Here is an 18,679-nt window from a genome sequence, read left to right as displayed (position 1 = left end):
ACCATGGCCAGCCAAGGCTTTCTACTTTTCAGCCATCCTCAAGTAAAGGCCTTTCTCCACAACACTAAACCTGACCGCTTGCTGTCACAGCTTTTCTTTCACCAAGGTTGGTGTCAGGAGGTTCTGGGAGAAGAAGAGGAGCTGCTACTATGCTGGCAACTACCATGCCTAAGGAGGACAGTGGCCCCATCACAGTCTTGTGGAAAAAGAGGGTGCTGTGGGCTTCAGGGTCTCAGAGAAGTTGAGCAGTGGCACCAACTTGCTGCCTAATCCACCTGCAGTGTGGACATAGGCAGACCCTCTCCTCTGAGGACTCGGGGAGTGTCCAGCAACACCAACCTCATGAGGTTGACTCTTTCCTCATTCTAAAGATTTTTAAAGCCACTTTGTTTGCTCACTTCTTTTTTTTTGAGATGGAATTTCGCTCTTGTTGCCCAGGCTGGAGTGCAATGGCGCCATCTCTGCTCACTGCAATCTCCGCCTCCTGGCTTCAAGTGATTCTCCTGCCTCAGCATCCTGAGTAGCTGAGATTACAGGCGTGCGCCACCATACCCTACTAATTTTGTATTTTTAGTAGAGATGGGGTTTCTTCATATTGGTCAGGTTGATCTCGAACTCCCGACCTCAGGTGATCTGCTCACCTCAGCCTCCCAAAGTGCTGGGATTACAGGCGTGCGCCACCGCGCCCAGCCTGTTTGCTCACTTCTTAACATTTAGTAGATAACTTTTGAAATTGTCTAAACATTAAACTTGTCAGGGAAAAAAGGTGCCAGATACTTTATTCTCCAAATGTTCAGGTTCTTTCTGTAATCAGTACCTGAATGGAAGAACCCCCTTCTCTTTAGCCCTTCATCCTTTTCTGGGGGTTCTTTTATCTTGTTTTCTCCATTTGTGCATCAAAAACACTGATATTTATGTCTGACTTATTTCCTTTTCACAGAGTCCAACTCAACTTTTGATGAGGACCACTTCTGTTGCCTAGAACGTTCTTTCCTCCTGGAAGCATCCTGATTGGACACTGAGTGCTGAGAGCATACTAACATCCAGTCAATCCCTTTGTTATGTCTAGACTATAAGCAATCCCCAAATTCAGTGGCACCTTCTATACAGATAATAGTTCAACTGCAGAAAGTTCAGGCATCTGACAGGGGTCAATCGTGACTCCCACACTTATTGGCTATGTGCCCTGATCAAGTCTCTCAGCCTCTAGGAGTCTTGAGTTCCTCACGCGTGGAATGACAATCATGGAATATGCATTCCATGGGGATGTGGTAATGAAATCAGACAATGTCTAGAGAAAGACTTTCTTGTTTTGTCTTCATACTCACTGCATTCTTCTTTTTAAAATGTTTATCTCAGAATTAGCTTTTTGAAAAGTTTATCATGTCTCCAATCCACAACCTATTTAAAATAACAGATAAAATATTGGAAATGTTGTTTTTTTAAGGATCTCATATTTCTAAGATACAATGCTTCTTCTCATTCTGTAAACATCAGTAGAATCTAATAAGCAAAACATGGAAAGAGCATATCCTTTAAGTGTACTTTCCTTACAATTTCCAAATACTATCATTTTGACATTATTACAAGATATTAATTATTAAACCGATGGATAAACTGCTTTTCATTCAAAAATTACAGTGTCTTTAATATCACTTGCACCTCATGATGGCATATTTACAATGCTCCTTTAGTTCCTCCCTCTATGCCCAAGATGCCACCAAAATTATAAGCATTGAGTTATTTTTTAAAAATATTTTAAATATGTATATTTTTAAGAACAAAGAAGGGGCCGGGCGCGGTGGCTCAAGCCTGTAATCCCAGTACTTTGGGAGGCCGAGACAGGTGGATCACAAGGTCAGGAGATCGAGACCATCCTGGCTAACACGGTGAAACCCCGTCTCTACTAAAAAATACAAAAAACTAGCCGGGCGAGGTGGCGGGCGCCTGTAGTCCCAGCTACTCGGGAGGCTGAGGCAGGAGAATGGCGTGAACCCAGGAGGCAGAGCTTGCAGTGAGCTGAAATCCGGCCACTGCACTCCAGCCTGGGCGACAGAGCGAGACTCCGTCTCAAAAAAAAAACAAAAACAAAAACAAAAACAAAGAAAATTGGAGGAGAGATACCATTAGATAAGCAATTTCAAACAGGCTCTGGAAATGGGGGAATGGTGGAGTGGCAAATGGCCTTAGCATGGCAGAGGAGGCTGCAGGACACAGACCCAGGGAGGCTGCTTACCCACAGGACCTGTGACATTTAGGACTTAGAGGTTCCAAGTGCCATAGAAAATGGCAATGAGTAACAGGGCTTAGAACAAGAAGACGGTTGAAAGTCTGTGGACAGAACTCCTGGATCCCCATGTATTTTATCCCAGCCCAAGTAGCAGACAATCACTTTCCTAGGCAAGAAAACAAAGATTTATTTTCTAAATTGATCAGAAAGTCTTCAAACTTAGAGGCAGCTTGCTGAAAACAGGGGTTCAGTGAGCATGTGCAGGCCAAAGGATGAATTCCTCAGCTCCCTGCCCTGCTACAAGGGGACTGGAAGCCAGGAAAAGAAAGTAAGGCACATTGCATCTTGGAAAGATGAGCCCTATTAAAAATATCTGTTGATACATGAAAGCAATTCAAACCATAACTGCATTCACCCTTCCAGACACCCACTCTAGATGGAAATAGAAAGTTACCTGAAAACATTATTCAAAATTTCATACTTCACTTTTGTCTCTTCTCTCCCTGGATGAGTTTTCTGTCAGCCAGCTGTCAGTTCCTACTGAAGGAAATCAAAGCTATTCAGAGTTACATAAACACCAATAACTTGTTACATGCATCTTTCCCATTTGGAGTCTAGTTTTTAAATTCCTTATTAAGAAATCCCTACAATGTTTGCTCAGTTAGTCATATCTCACTGATTATGAGTTTGTAAAGTGTCTGGAGATTCTATGCACAGCAACCCTGTGTGTGTCTGCCTGCAGGGCTGAGTCTGCTGCGCAAGAACTGCTGGGGTTGGAAGGGCCTCGGCACTCACTTGGTGCAGATGAGGAGGCTGAGAAAGGAAAGGTGAGGGCACTCTCCCAAAGTCAATCATCTTACTCACCTGCTTGCCAGAAGTCAATTCATGTTTGTGTCCTTTATCTCAATATCGCCTTGCTTCTTGGATGGCCAGCTTCCCACGGAGTAGGACTCCGTTTTGACGGCCTGATTTGTGTGTTATCTCACATGGCAGTGCTGCATGAGCTGAGATGCTTGCAAAGCCATCTTGGAGATGATAGACCAGGCCTTTCCTGTGGCTTTTTGTCCCCATGCCACCCCCAGTTTTCCTTTCTTAAGACAGAAAAGTGGCTGGGCATGGTGGCTTATGCCTGTAAACCCAGCACTTTGGAAGGCTGAGGGGGAGCGGATCACCTGAGGTCAGGAGTTTGAGACCAGCCTGGCCAACATGGTGAAACCGCATCTCTACTAAAAATACAAAAGTTAGCCGGGCATTGTGGCGGGTGCCTGTAATCCCAGCTACTCAGGAGGCTGAGGCAGGAGAATCACTTGAACTCAGGAGGTGAAGGTTGCAGCGAGCCGAGATTGCACCACTGCACTCCAGCCTGGGTGACAAGAGCAAGACTCTGTCTCAAAAAAAAAAAAAAAAAAAAAAAAAAAAGAAAGAAAAGTTATTTTCCTTTGAGCCTTTCACTCTGCCTCCAAATAGGATCCACGCTTCCTCTCATAAAGTTCATCATCTGGCCATGGTGGGGTAGAACTTAACAAATGGGTTTGAACTCAAAATTCAGCCCATCGCCCTTGCCTCGGTCCCTGCCTATGCGCTGCCCCAAAGGCGATTAGAGACTGCTCAGATGAGGCAGCAGGGGGCATATCAGGGTCCTGGGCTCCAGCTCTCTCCAAGTTACCAACCTCTGAGAAGTCATCCTTAGCCTTAGTTTCCTCACCTCTAAAATGGGCACAATATCTACTTTACAGTAGATGATTGTGAGGATTTTAAGATCCGAACACACTTGCTACTTAAGAATTCAATGAATGTCCATTTATAAACATGCATCACCAAATATAGGCACTGCATACAGGAATCCTCAGGGCTGGTGGGGTCTGACAATGGGATGCTAGGTTCCCTATACCAGCGGGTTCTCCTTTTGTGAGCATAAGAAACACATGGAGCGCCTGTTAAAAAGAAAATTGTAGGCTCCACTCCCACATATTCCATGGGAGATGCTTCTAATGCACACTTGGAGAAAATCTGAGGCAAATTCTTCATTCCTCATTCCAGGCCACTTCCTGTTTGCTATAGACCCCTGCCTCAGATTCACACAGAACTGTCTCCGTCATTACTTCCAAGTGGTATGATTCTCAGCTCCCCTGCAGGAGTGAAAGGCAGAGACAGATGGCTGCCACAGCCTAGAGACGGGTCCAGGGAGCTCACAGGTCCCAGAGAAGACGACAGCCTTAAATTAGTAGAATGGGCCAGGAGCCGGAGGTTTGCTGCCCTGCCTTTCCTAGACGGGTTTGAAAAAAACCCAGAGTCCTAGTGGACAGCCAAAGGCCAGGAGGGAGGCCAGCGGCACTGGAATAAGGCAAGCCTGCCTGCCACAAGCAAATGTGTATCTCCTCCCCACCCAAGGAAAGGGACAGAGACAGAATAAAAGATGCATCTGAGGTCGTCCTGGAAAATGGAATGACTGGCCAGAAAAAGATTCTTCCCTGGTATTGACTTGCAAGAAATATTTCGAAACCGCCCAAGGAGACGGGTAGCTGGTAAGGTTTGCTGTGTTTCCCACACATACCCCCAAAGGGCTGTTGTGTTCTCCTAGTTACTTCGGCTGTGCCCCAGGCCTTTGGGGCATCTATGCCTCAACCTCTGTTACTGATTCACCTCCCCCGCCAACACACACACACACACACACACACACACACACACACACACACACACGAGAGAGAGAGAGAGAGAGAGAGACAGAGAGAGAGAGACAGAGACAGAGAGACAGACAGAGAGAGAGAGAGAGAGAGAGAGAGAGCGCAACCTACTCCTCCAAGTCTCAGGGAATCAAGGCGATGGGATTTCCAAGCTGTTGAGGATGCTAGCAGTCTCCGCGGTCCCCGCCGACCCCTGGAACCAGGCGCGTTTCCTCAGTTTTTCCTGAGAGCAGGAGGAAGCGAGCTCAAGGCGCTGTCGGAGAAGGGCAAAGGAAGGTGACTGGGGAGACAGCGCCAGGGCACCGATGGGGGCGGGGTGCGCGTTTCGTCGCCTCATCTCTGAGCCAGGGCAGGCAGCTGGCGGGCTAAGGCGATCACCATCCACGAAAACGGGTTCTGCCCACAGCCGCTGCGGAGCGGTCCCTGCGCCGCTCGCCCGCCCGCCGGACGCGGCCCTCCCTTGGGAAATGGCGCGTCTGAGGGGCGCAGCCACGGCCCCCATCCCGGAGCAGGCGCACCTCTGCACCCGCCTCTCAGCTAAGGGGGTCCGGTATCCTGGTGCCAAGGCTGTGCGCGCCTGAGAAGCGCGGGGACCAGCTGCCCGCCCCTGTGCTTCCAGAGCCAGAGGCTGCAAACGGCTCCGCAGTCCCCAGCCAGTCCCCAGCGCCCAGCCGGCACCTCCTGCTGCCCAGGTGCCGAGGCACCTGCGGAGACGCGCCCAAGTCAGACCCTCCGACCCGCGCGCTCCTGCGGCCCAGCGCGCGCCGCTCCCTCTGCCGACCTTCGCCCGTCAGGCTCCCGCCCCGCGTCCTCCTCGACCGCCCCCGGCCGGGCAGCCCTAGCCGGTTCCCGCCGCTCGGCGAGGCTGAGGAGGCGGAACCCGCATCCCCGCGGAGTCCAAGCCCCAGCGGCCGCAAAACTGGAACCGAGAACCAGCGGGAACGGCAGGAAGCGCGAGGGTGAGCTCGCGTGGAGCGCGCCCCGGGGTGGCGGGGCAGAGTCTCTCGGGAGGCCCCTGCAGCCCGACGGCCCTCGGCTGGCCCTGGGTCTCGCACCCTGCTCTGGGCACTGCATTGTCAGGGTGCGCGGGAGGTGCGGGCTTCAGGGGCCTGCGCGCACCGGGCAGGGAGCATTGAGGTCGTGCGGGCCGCTGGGTCCCACGCTGCGCCCTCGATGTCCTCCTCCCGGCAGCCGCCACTGCAAGCCGAAGTTTCCCAAGTGCAGCCGGCAGGCACGGCGCCTCACACTGACCTGGGACGCGCTGTCGAGTTGGCGGCGGCGCTTGCAACCTCCCTCTGGCACTGCCCGACCCTCTGTGTGGTGGCCCTAGGGCACCGTCCGAGGTGAGCTGTGGTCTTCTGCTCCTCGGCGGTTCGAATCGCAGATCTCGGAGATGCCGCCCCGTCCCCGCCCTGCTGGGCAGAAAGAGGTGGGCGACTGCTGCGAAGCGCTGGAGCTGGGACGCGGAGGGCGCACCTCGCCAGACGCCCTGGCAGCGCGGCGCTTCCGTTGGGGGTGACGCGTCGGCTCCCGGCTCTGCGCAGGTGAGGGCGGCAAGGCCACTCTGGACCCAGAGGGGCCAGAAGCTACTGGAAGCTACGCCTTCTGTCCCTGTAAGTCCCACCCCCGTCCCCCGCTTCGGCCACCGCGCTTCGGCCACGGCGACTTGGTCAACAACAGCGGCAGCAGGGTCTCCCCACTGAGGGAAGTACGCACCCCTACGTCACGGGCTTTGGCTCTTCCAGGCCGTATCCCTCCCCTCAGCTCACATCCACCCGCTGGTCCATGAGTCTGTCTGTCCCCACCGGTCCCTCCACCCCTCCACCTCCCTGTACCCACTTCAGGTAATGCCAGAGCCTCACTTCAGGTTGGGGTGTTAGTGGGAACAACCATTCTTATGTCTTTAGGAATTTATAAGGTTATTATACTATTATTAAAACATGAATAGAGCCGGGCGCGGTGGCTCAAGCCTGTAATCCCAGCACTTTGGGAGGCCGAGACGGGCGGATCACGAGGTCAGGAGATCGAGACCATCCTGGCTAACACGGTGAAACCCCGTCTCTACTAAAAAATACAAAAAACTAGCTGGGCGAGGTGGCGGGCGCTTGTAGTCCCAGCTACTCGGGAGGCTGAGGCAGGAGAATGGCGTAAACCCGGGAGGCGGAGCTTGCAGTGAGCTGAGGTCCGGCCACTGCACTCCAGCCTGGGTGACAGAGCGAGACTCCGTCTCAAAAAAAAAAAAAAAAAAAAAAAACACGAATAGAACACATTAACAAAATTTCGCAAAATACATTTCATATGTTAAACTCCACTGAGAGATGAAAAGGAAATGAAGTAGAAGCAACTTTTTTTGTCGTTATTTTTTAGTTTTAGTTTAGTTTTTTTTTGTTTGTTTTTTTGTTTTGTTTTGTTTTGTTTTGTTTTTTGAGACAGAGTCTCGTTCTGTCGCCCAGGCTGGAGTGCAGTGGTGTGATCTCGGCTCACTGCAACCTCCGCCTCCTGGGTTCAACCGATTCTCATGACCCAGCCTCCGGAGTAGCAGGGATTACAGGTGTGCACCACCACACCTGGCTAATTTTTGTATTTTTAATAGAGAGGGATTTTCACCATGTTGCCCAGGCTGGTCTCGAACTCCTGACCTCAAGTGATCCGCTCACCTCGGCCTCCCAAAGTGCTGGGATTACAGGTGTGAGCCACAACACCCGACCAGAAGCAACGTTTTTAACTCTTCATTTATTTTGGAGGGTCTGTTGGAGAAAAGACCAGCACTATTTTTGTTATTCAGATAATGTCAATCAAAACTTGTTTATAGTTTTGAGTCCTCAACGGGGAAAAATAGACTTATCTCTGGTCAGGCTTCCTTCATTAAAGAAAAGACCCCTCTGAAATGAGGACCAAAGGATCCTCATTTAGTAAACATATACAAAGCAAGTACACAAGGCGCTTTACCCCAAAGTTAGGCTCTAAGAGTTTGAATCCTAGATCTGGGCTGCCCTTTGCCTTCAACCATTTGTTTGGAGGTTGCCAGGGAACACTGAGCAAATTTGCACGAAGGCACAGGGCTCCTCCTCCTTACCACCTCCGACCCTTCTCTTAAAAAAATTTCATCAATGTGCAGTGTACCTATTAAAAGACAAATATTTTGGCTGAATGCTGTGGCTCACGCCTCTAATCCCAGCACTTTGGGAGGCCAAGGAGTGTGAATCACTTCCAGGTCAGGAGTTCGAGACCAGCCTGGCCAACATGATGAAACCTCATCTCTACAAAAATACAAAAATTAGCCAGGTGTTGTGTTGTACACCTGTAATCCCAGCTACTGGGGAGGTTTAGGCAGGAGAATCACTTGAACCCAGGAGGCAGCAATTGCAGTGAGACGAGATAGCGCCACTGCACTCCAGCCTGGGCCACAGGGACGCAGACTTCATCTAAAAAAAAAGATGCACATTTCACAAGTCGGATGATTTTGCACAAACTGAGCATCATCCAGATCAAGAAGCAGAACGTTACCAGTTCCCCCAGAACACTCCCTCTTCAGATCTCTCATTGGAGGGAGTGGTGGCTTCAAACAGCATAGAGTAGTTTTCTTTGTTTTTGCACTTTATAGTGATGGAATCACTCTGTTGACAGGCATCTTTCACTCAACAGTATGTTTAAGAGATGCATACTGTGTGTGGCTGTTGTCTGTTTATTCCTTTTGCTGTATAGTATTCCGTTGTGTGATTGTGCCTCAATTACTTATTCATTCTACTACTGATAGACATTTGGGTAATTCTCAGGTTTGGGACATTACAAATAATGCTGCTATGAATATTAAAATAGATGTCGTTTGGTGACCATATATACATATTTCTGTCGGGTACATACCTAGGAGAGGAATTGTGAGTCATAATGTAGGCATATGTTCAGCTTCTGGAGATGCCACCAAACAGCTTTTCAGAGCAGATGATCCAGTTTTCACTCCTACTTTATTAGTTTTCTATTGCTGCTTGTTACCACAAACAAAACCACCACAAACTTAGTGGCTTAAAAAACACTGATTTATTCTCTTACAGTTCAGGAGGTCAGAAGTCCAAATTGAGTTCTATGTGGCTAAAACCAGAGTCTCAGGCCGGGCGCGGTGGCTCAAGCCTGTAATCCCAGCACTTTGGGAGGCCGAGACGGGCGGATCACAAGGTCAGGAGATCGAGACCATCCTGGCTAACGCAGTGAAACCCCGTCTCTACTAAAAAGATACAAAACAAACAAACAAACAAACAAAAAACTAGCCGGGCGAGGTGGCGGGCGCCTGTAGTCCCAGCTACTCGGCAGGCTGAGGCAGGAGAATGGCGTAAACCCAGGAGGCGGAGCTTGCAGTGAGCTGAGATCCCTCCACTGCACTCCAGCCTGGGTGACAGAGCGAGACTCCGTCTCAAAACAAAAAACAAAAAACAAAACAAAACAAAACAAACAAACAAAAAAAAAACCAGAGTCTCAGCAAGACTGCATTACTTTTGGGGGTTCCAGGGGACAATCTGTGTCCTTACCCTTTCTAGCTTTTAGAGGCCATCTGCATTCCTTGACTGGTGGCCCCTTCATCCATCTTCAAATATCTGTCTCTCCCTCTCTCTCTCTCCCTGCCCCCTTCTCCCCACTGCCATGCTTCTGTTGTCACATGTCTCTCTCTCGCTCTGCTTCCTTCTCTCCCTCTGACTCTCCTGCCTCACTCTTGAGGACCTTTGTGATGACAGCGGACCCACCCGGATGATCTTCCATTTCAAAATCCTTCATTTAATCACAGCTGCAAAATTAATTTGGCCTGTAGGGTAACATATTCACAGATTCTAGGGATTAGGACATTAAACTCTATGGCGATTCGTTGCTCAACCCACCACACCTATCAGCAGGATATTGGAGCATGTTGCATGGATGGAGGATGGGCTGAAAAACAGAGGACAAAGAATTCACAATTTACATTGTATCCCAGATACAATTTACCTGTAGGATTTTTACTGCTGACCTGGGTGCTGTGCCAGGACTGGTGGACAGGAGAGGGGGACTGATGCTGGAACACCACTTCTAGCCACCACCAACCTGCTGGCACTACATGATTTGTGCCTGGGGCACCCATGCTGAGTGACATGTTAGAGAAGGCAGATCCTCCTTCGTGGGAGTTGGTAACAGCAGTTAAACAGTGGTGAACATATCACATTTTACACTGTGGGAAAGGCCCTGTGGTCAGTGGACAGTGTCCCATCACGTGCCACAGTGGTGGAATTATGAGGACTGACTTCCACAGCAGGAGAGTTAAGGGGAGGGCTGGATTAGACTACAAACCTCATCTGCTAATTTGGGCAGGACATTCCATGCCATCGTTGTAATCTGAATGTTAAAGGGAGATGATTTTAACATTCAAAGTCTGAGAATGAGAATTTCTAGATTATACCTACTTCTGATCTCAGTTTAATCCAACAACTACACCCCTGAAGGAGAGAGGACAGATGTTTTTATCCTGATTTTAGCAAAGGGACTGCCAGGCTCCAGGAGGCTCCATGATTCACCTAAAAAGCCTTGGGAGAGAAAGCAGGAACAGAAAGAGACTCCCAGCTCTTCCTGCTGTCCTTGGTGTGTCTCCACCTCCCTGGAGTATAGATTCACTAGGACCTGAGGTCATGGAAGCTGAGGACACAGAACTGACCCAAGCTGTTCAAACAAAATTGGATACATCCTACTTTGTGAGTGGTAGACTGGGATTCTCTGGAATGTGGGACTCCCTGTCCTCATGGTTTTATGCCATTAAAAAATGTATTTTAGAAACAAGTAAAAGCAGATGCTTGGGCCAAGCGTGGTGGTTCATGCCTGTAATTCCAGCACTTTGAGAGGCTAAAGTGGGTGGATCATCTGAGGTCAGGAGTTTGAGACCAGCCAGGCCAACACTGTGAAACCCTATCTCTATTAAAAAAGAAAAATACAAAAAAATTAGTTGGGCATGGTGGCGTGCACCTGTAATCCCCCTATTTGGAAGGCTGAGGCAGGAGAACTGCTTGAACGCAGGAGGTGGAGGTTGCAGTGAGCTGAGACTGCACCACTGCACTCCAGCCTGGGCAACAGAGTGAGACTCCATCTGAAAGAAAAAAAAAAACAAACGTAGATGCATGTGTTTGATACATATTTTCATCAGACACCCCTCCATCTACTTTCTGTCTTCTTGAAATCAGCTGAAAATTCTGGTCTACTGATGAAATCACCCCAGTTCTCTTCACAGTTGTGGTTTATACTATTTTACAGTTCACTTACTGCCAATTTAGTTTAGATCCAGCCTTTAGTGTAACGATTACCCAAAAAATATACATTGTACCTATTGAGTAATTTCTCATCCCTCACCTGGACAGAAAAATGTGTGGTTAGTCTGACATCTTGAAGTTAAAATCCCATGGTTGAGCTAAGTACTGTGTAGACATGGACATAGAGTATAGAATAATAGACTTAGAACTGAGTGTGGGGGTGTGGGAGAGGAGTGAGGAATGAGGAATTACTCAGTGGGTGCAATGTACATTTTTGGGGTAATAGTTACACTAAAGGCTTAGACTTCACCACTCCCCAGTATTTCCATGTAACAGAACTGCACTTGCACCCCTTAAATTTATACAATTTTTTTAAAGTTCCATGGTTATCAGTATCTTAGTTATCATTTCATTAATATTTTATTAAAGAAAACAGAATTCTAAGCTTGCAGTGGAGACAGTTAAAACCATCCAGCCAACAATCCAGAAGGCCTAAAATGCTCAGAAATTGGTAGCATTGTTATCTTAGAACTAGGGGTAAAAAGGCAATTAAAATAAGAACTGATTAAAATTCTGTTTTTCCCAAGGTGGACATCATACTTAATGTTGAAAGACTGAAAGCTTTCTCCCTAAGATTAGGAACAAGACGGGGATTTCCACTCTCACTACTTCTATTCAACTTCGTAACCACCAGGGCAATTAGGTAAGAAGATAAAATAAAAGGGATTCAGATTGGAAAGAAATACATAAAACTATATCTACTTGCAGAAGACATGATCTTGTGTTCAGAAAATCCTAAGATTCTATATACAATTAGAACTAATAAATGAGTTCAGCGAGGTTGTGAGACTCAAGATCAATATACAAAAAAAATTATACCCCTATGTGATAACAATAAATTATATGAAATGTAATTCTAAAAACAATTTTATTTATAATAGCATCCAAAATAATTCAACACTTTGGAAGAAATTTAACAAAAGAAGGGGAAAACATATTTTGGAAACAAAATCATTGCTTGAAGACGTTAAAGAAGTTATGTCAGGCCGGGCACAGTGGCTCACGCCTGTAATCCCAGCACTTTGGGAGGCCGAGACCGGCGGATCACGAGGTCAGGAAATCGAGACCATCCTGGCTAACCCGGTGAAACCCCGTCTCTACTAAAAATACAAAAAAATTAGCCGGGCGTGGTGGCGGCGCCTGTAATCCCAGCTACTCTGGAGGCTGAGGAGGAGAATGGCGTGAACCCGGGAGGCGGAGCTTGCAGTGAGCCGAGATAGCGCCACCGCACTCCAGCCTGGGCGACTGAGCAAGACTCCGTCTCAAAAAAAAAAAAAAGAAGTTATGTCAAAGAAGTCAAAGACATTAAATAAATGGAAAGACATCCCATTTTCATGGATCAGAAGATTTAATGTTATTAAGATGGCAATACTCCCCACATTGATATACAGATACAGCACAATTCTTATCAAAATCCCAGCTGGCTTTTTGGGGGACTCACATTTCCTGATATCAAAACTTACTTACAAAGCCATGTTAATCAAGACAGTGTGATACTGACATGAGGACAAAAAGATAGATCAATGGAATAGAATGCAGGGTCCAGACACAAACCCTCATATTTATGGTCAACAGATTTTCAACATAGGTGCTAAGACAATTCAATGAGGGAAAGAACACTCTTTTCAAAAAATGGGGTTGGGACAACTGGATATCCATGTGCAAAAGAATTTAAACCTCTACTTCATTCCATATACAAAAATGAACTCAAAAGGATTAAAGACCTTAATGTAAGAGATAAAATGATAAAACTCTTAGAAGATAACATAGGCATAAATCTTCTTGCCCATGGATTAGCCAATGGTTTCCTAGATATAACACCCAAAGTAAAAGCAATAACATAAAAAATAGATACTTGTGCTAAATAAAAATTAAAAACTTTTGTGCTTCAAAGGACACCAAGAAGAAAATGGAAAGACAACAAAATGGGAGAAGATTTTTACAAATCATATACCTGATAAGGGGCTTGTGTTAAAATGGGCAAAGGATCTGAGTAGACGTTTCTCCAGGGAAGATATATAAATGGTCAATAAGTACAAGAAAAGATGCTCAGCTGGGTGCAGTGGCTCACACCTGTAATCCCAGCACTTTGAGAGGCCAAGATGGGCAGATCACTTGAGCTCAGAAGTTTGAGACAAACCTGGGCACACGGCAAAAACGTGTCTCTACAAAAAATTAGTCAGGTGTCGTGGTGTGCACCTGTAGTCCCAGCTACTCAGGAGGCTGAGGTGGGAGGATTGCTTGAGCCTGGGAGGTGGAAGTTGCAGTGACCTGAGATCGTGCTACTACACTCTAGCCTGGGCGATAGAGCCAGACCTTGTCTCAAAAAAGAAAAAAAAAAAAGCTCATGATTAGTCATTTAGGGAAAGGCAAGTCAAAACTACAAAGAGATATCATTTCACACCAACTAGGATGGGTATGATAAAAAAGACAGACAATAACATATGTTGATGAGCATGTGGAGAAATTAAAACACTCATAAACTGCTGGTGGGAAAGTGAAATGGTGCAGGTGCTTTGAAAAATATTTTGGTTTAAGCCTCAAAAGCTTAAACAGAGAGTTGCCATATGACTCAGAGGTTCTGTTCCTAGCTATACCCCAAATAAATGAAACTATGTGTACACACACAAAGTTGCACATCAATGCTCATAGTCCAAAAAAGGAAACCTAAATGTCCATCAGGTGATGAACGAACAAATGAAATGTGATATATTGAGACAATGAGATATTGTTTGGCAACAAAAGGAAATGAAGTCCTTATACATACTACAACAAGGATAAACTTTGAAAAACATTATGTTAAGGCCTGACATGGTGGCTCATGCCTGTAATCCCAGCACTTTGGGAGGCTGAGGCAGGTGGACCACCTGAGGTCAGGAGTTCAAGACCAGCCTGGCCAACATGGCAAAACCCTGTCTCTACAAAAAATACAAAAATTAGGCGGGTGTGGTGGTGGACACCTGTAATCCCAGCTACTCGGGAGTCTGAGGCAGGAGAATTACTTGAACCCGGGAGGCAGAGGTTGCAGTGAGCCGAGATCGTGCCATTGTACTCCAAACTGGGTGACAAGAGCAAAACTCCGTCTCAAAAAAAAGAAAGAAAAAATAAAAACATCATGTTAAGTGAAAGAAACCAATCACAAAAGAGCACACACAATCACATTATCCAATTTATATGAAATGTCCAGGATAGGCAAATCCACAAACTAAGAGTAGATTGGTGGTTGCCTAGGGCTGAGGGAGGAGGGGACATTTGGGAGGAGGGGAAAGTTAAGAGTAACTGTTAATTGGTTTAGGGTTTCTTTTGGTCATGAAGAAATGTTTGAAATTTATTGTGGTGATAGTTGTTCGACCTTGTGAATAAGCTAAAACCCCTGAATTGCACACTTTAAATGGATGATAACATGGTATGTGAGATGCATTTGAATAAAGTTGTCACACATTTTTTAAAGTCTGTTTGAGAAGCAGTGATGTTCCCACTTCCTCTCCCCTACTCCTCTCAGAAATGTGACTGCCCTGTGCCATTCCAGCAGACAATGGCACTTTTTTCCTCTGGAGAGGACACCAGGTAGAGTCGAGGTGAAGGTGCCATCCTGACTACATGGGGATGTCATGGATGCTGGGGATGGGATTTCCCCGCCCTCTTGCTCCATTCCCAGATAGCTTGAAGCCAGACCTGTCAGGGACTCTCTCCAAATGGCCCTCAGATTAGCTTCCAGTGAAGTTTCCTGTCCAAATGCCCCAGCCACATGCTTAGAGCTTCCAAACATCTTTTAAGTCCTTCACTCTCAAATATGAGCTGACCATCAAATATGTGACATTTGAGGGAAGCTTTTAATGTGAAAGATTAAAACTAAACTAAACAAACAGAAGTATCAAAATTTGAAGGAAACAGACAATGTAAGGAGAAAAAAAAACCCAATCATTCAATATAATAGGTGCAATATTTCAACCACATAATAAGAACAGGATTTTTTCTTTTTTTTCGGGGGATGGGGGCGGTTTGAGTCTCACTCTGTCACCCGGGCTGGAGCGCAATGGCGCAATCTCGGCTCACTGCAACCTCCACTGCCTGGGTTCAAGCAATTCTCCTGCCTCAGCCTCCCGAGTAGCTGGGATTACAGGCGCCTGCCACTATGCCCAGCCAATTTTTTGTATTTTTAGTAGAGAAGGGGTTTCACCATGTTGGCCAGGCTGGTCTCAAACTCCTAACCTTGTGATTGGCCTGCCTCGTCCTCCCAAAGTGCTGAGATTACAGGCATGAGCCACCACACCCAGCCTAAGAACAAGATATTATAAAAGAGATACCATCAGGCTGGGTGCAGTGGCTCATGCCTGTAATCCCAACACTTTGGGAGGCAGATATGGGTGGATCACTTGAGGTCAGGAGTTTGAGACCAGCCCTAATACAAAAATGAGCCGGCCATGGTGGTGCATGCCTGTAATCCCAGCCACTCAGGAGGCTGAAGCAGGAGAATCACTTGAACCCAGCAGGCAGAGGTTGCAGTGAGCTGAAATCATGCCACTGCACTCCAGCCTGGGTGATAGAGTGAGTGAGACTCAGTCTCTAAAAACAAAAGAAACAATCAGAGAACAAGAAAAGGCCTTTGAAATTTTAAAATTTAGAGCAGATATGAGAAACTTGACGTAGATAACCTCAAAAGAAGAGTTTGATAATAAAAATAAAGTTGTCTTTGAGTAAGTACAGCCCTCTCCACAAAAGAGGGAGAAAACAAAGAGAAAAAATAAGAAACATGAAGGATGGATTTAAAATATCTAACAGGTATGGTGAGTCACACTGGTGAAGAAAGAAGGAAGGGAGGAAGGATAGAAGGAAGGAAGAAAGGAAGGAAGGAGAGAAAGAGAGAGGAAGGGAGGGAGGGAGGAAGGAAGGAAGGGAGGGAATGAGAAGCAAAAAACAAGAGAGAGAAAGAAGGGAGGGAGGGAAGGAAAGAAGGAAGGAAGAAGAAAGAAGGAAGGAAGGGAGGGAGGGAAAGAAAGAGAAAGAAAGAGAAAGAAGAGGAAAGAAAGAGAGAAAGGAAGGAAGGGAGGGAGAGAGAGAAAGAAGAAAGACGAAAGGAAGGAAGGAAGAAAAAGAAAGAAAGAAGGAAGAAAGAAAGAAGAAATAAAAAGAGAAAGAGAAAGGAAAGAAAGAAAAGAAAGAGAAAGAGGACGAGGTCTAACATCTGACCAAGAAAAGTTTCAGAAAGAGAAGACAGTGGGGCTACAGGAGGAAATCATCAAGAAAACAATCCAAGAAAATTTCCCCAAACTGAACAACATGAGTTTCCATATGTAGAGAGCTAACTAAGTACCTAAAACATTACATAAAAATAGACTCAAAGCAAGGCAAATAATAGTGAAATGTTAGACTACCATAGAAAAAGAATAAATCCCATGTGTTTCTAAAGACAGGGGGTGGGAAATGTCACCAATAAAACCCAGGAATCAGGATGGCTTCAGATTTTCTCTCGATAACTCTGGGAACTAGAAAACAGGAGAAATGCCTTCAGATTTTTGAAGGATAGTTAGTCTCAATTTAGAATTCTATACTGAAAAACCTATCAAACAAGTGTTAGTTTAGAATAAAGACATCGTCAGATATGTAAGAACTAAAAAATTTGCCTTCTGTATATGCTTTCTCCTTTCTTAAGGGATGCACACCAACAGATAGAGGAAGTGAAGACTAAGATTTGGGATGTGACACATACAATTGAGTCCCTTGGGAGAATCACAGAATAAGGTCTCGGACTACAGGAGAGCAGCATTCCCAGCAAATAGCCAATCAGAATTAGAACAGAGGAGGTAAAAGGGGATTACGAAGATTTGACACTATCCTTAGGAATTTAGAACAACTTAAGTAAGCAACAAAGGCAGAAAAATTGCACGGGGGTGAAAAGGGAGACAAAAATGCCCCAGTTAGGGAAAAGGCTGTTCAAAAAGGAAAACAGTTATTTATTTATTTATTTTTTATTTTACCTTAAGTTCTAGGGTACTTGTGCACAATATGCAGGTTTGTTACATATGTATACACATGTCATGTTGGTGTGCTGCACCCATTAACTTGTCATTTACATTAGGTATATCTCCTAATGCTATCCCTCCCCGGTCCCCCCACCCCATGACAGACCCCGGTGTGTGATGTTCCCCACCCTGTGTCCAGGTGTTCTCATTGTTCAATTCCCACCTATGAGTGAGAACATGTGGCGTTTGGTTTTCTGTCCTTGTTATAGTTTGCTCAGAATGATGGTTTCCAGCTTCATCCATGTCCCTACAAAGGACATGAACTCATCCTCTTTTATGGCTGCATAGTATTCCATGGTGTATATGTGCCACCTTTTCTTAATACAGTCTATCATTGATGGACATCTGGGTTGGTTCCAAGTCGTTGCTGTTGTGAATAGTGCCACAATAAACATATGTGTGTATGTGTCTTTATAGCAGCATGATTTATAATCCTTTGGGTGTATGCCCAGTAATGGAATGGCTGGGTCAAATGGTATTTCTAGTTCTAGATCCTTGAGGAATTGCCACACTGTCTTCCACAGTGGTTGAACTAGTTTACAGTCTCACCAACAGTGTAAAAGCATTCCTATTTCTCCACATCCTCTCCAGCACCTGTTGTTTCCTGACTTTTTAATGATCACCATTCTAACTGGTGTGAGATGGTATCTCATTGTGGTTTTGATTTGCATTTCTCTGATGGCCAGTGATGATTTTTCATGTGTCTGTTGGCTGCATAAATGTCTTCTTTTGAGAAGTGTCTGTTCATATCCTTTGCCCACTTTTTGATGGGGTTGTTTGATTTTTTCTTGTAAATTTAAGTTCTTTGTAGATTCTGGATATTAACCCTTTGTCAGATGGGTAGATTGTAAAAATTTTCTCCCATTTTGTAGGTTGCCTGTTCACTCTGCTGGTAGTTTCTTTTGTGCAGAAGCTCTTTAGTTTAATTAGATTCCATTTGTCAATTTCGGCTTTTGTTGCCCTTGCTTTTGGTGTTTCAGTCATGAAGTCTTTGCCCATGCCTATGGCCTGAATGGTATTGCCTAGGTTTTCTTTTAGGGTTTTTATTGTTTTAGGTCTAATATTTAAGTCTTTAATCCATCTTGAATTAATTTTTGATAAGGTGTAAGGAAGGGATCTAGTTTCAGCTTTCTACATGTGGCTAGCCAGTTTTCCCAGCATCATTTATTAAATAGGGAATCCTTTCCCCATTTCTTGTTTTTGTCAGGTTTGTCAAAGATCAGATGGTTGTAGATGTGTGGTATTATTTCCGAGGGCTCTTTTCTGTTCCATTGGTCTATATCTCTGTTTTGGTACCAGTACTGTGCTGTTTTGGTTACTGTAGCCTTGTAGTATAGCTTGAAGTCAGGTAGCATGATGCCTCCAGCTTTGTTCTTTTGGCGTAGGATTGTCTTGGCAATGTGGGCTCTTTTTTGGTTCTAT

General features: G+C 45.8%; 1 long non-coding RNA gene across 2 annotated transcripts; it reads right to left on the bottom strand.

Annotated features, from left to right (window-relative positions):
- Positions 1–1,240: 1,240 nt before the first annotated feature.
- Positions 1,241–5,703, bottom strand: LOC126957630 (uncharacterized). Of its 2 annotated transcripts, XR_007726833.1 has the most exons (4): positions 5,593–5,703; positions 5,026–5,167; positions 2,685–2,770; positions 1,241–1,401 (listed from the first exon to the last, which is right to left on the bottom strand). It is a non-coding gene; the product is annotated as an uncharacterized LOC126957630 (long non-coding RNA). The 2 variants fall into 2 exon arrangements; XR_007726832.1 differs by lacking the exon at positions 5,593–5,703 and having other exon boundaries at positions 5,026–5,259.
- Positions 5,704–18,679: the final 12,976 nt, after the last annotated feature.

Source organism: Macaca thibetana, chromosome 6, assembly GCF_024542745.1.
Source record: "Macaca thibetana thibetana isolate TM-01 chromosome 6, ASM2454274v1, whole genome shotgun sequence".
NCBI classification, from domain to species: domain Eukaryota; kingdom Metazoa; phylum Chordata; class Mammalia; order Primates; family Cercopithecidae; genus Macaca; species Macaca thibetana.
The sequence above is the reverse complement of the archived record's forward strand: the minus strand, read 5'-3'. Positions and strand labels throughout refer to the sequence as shown.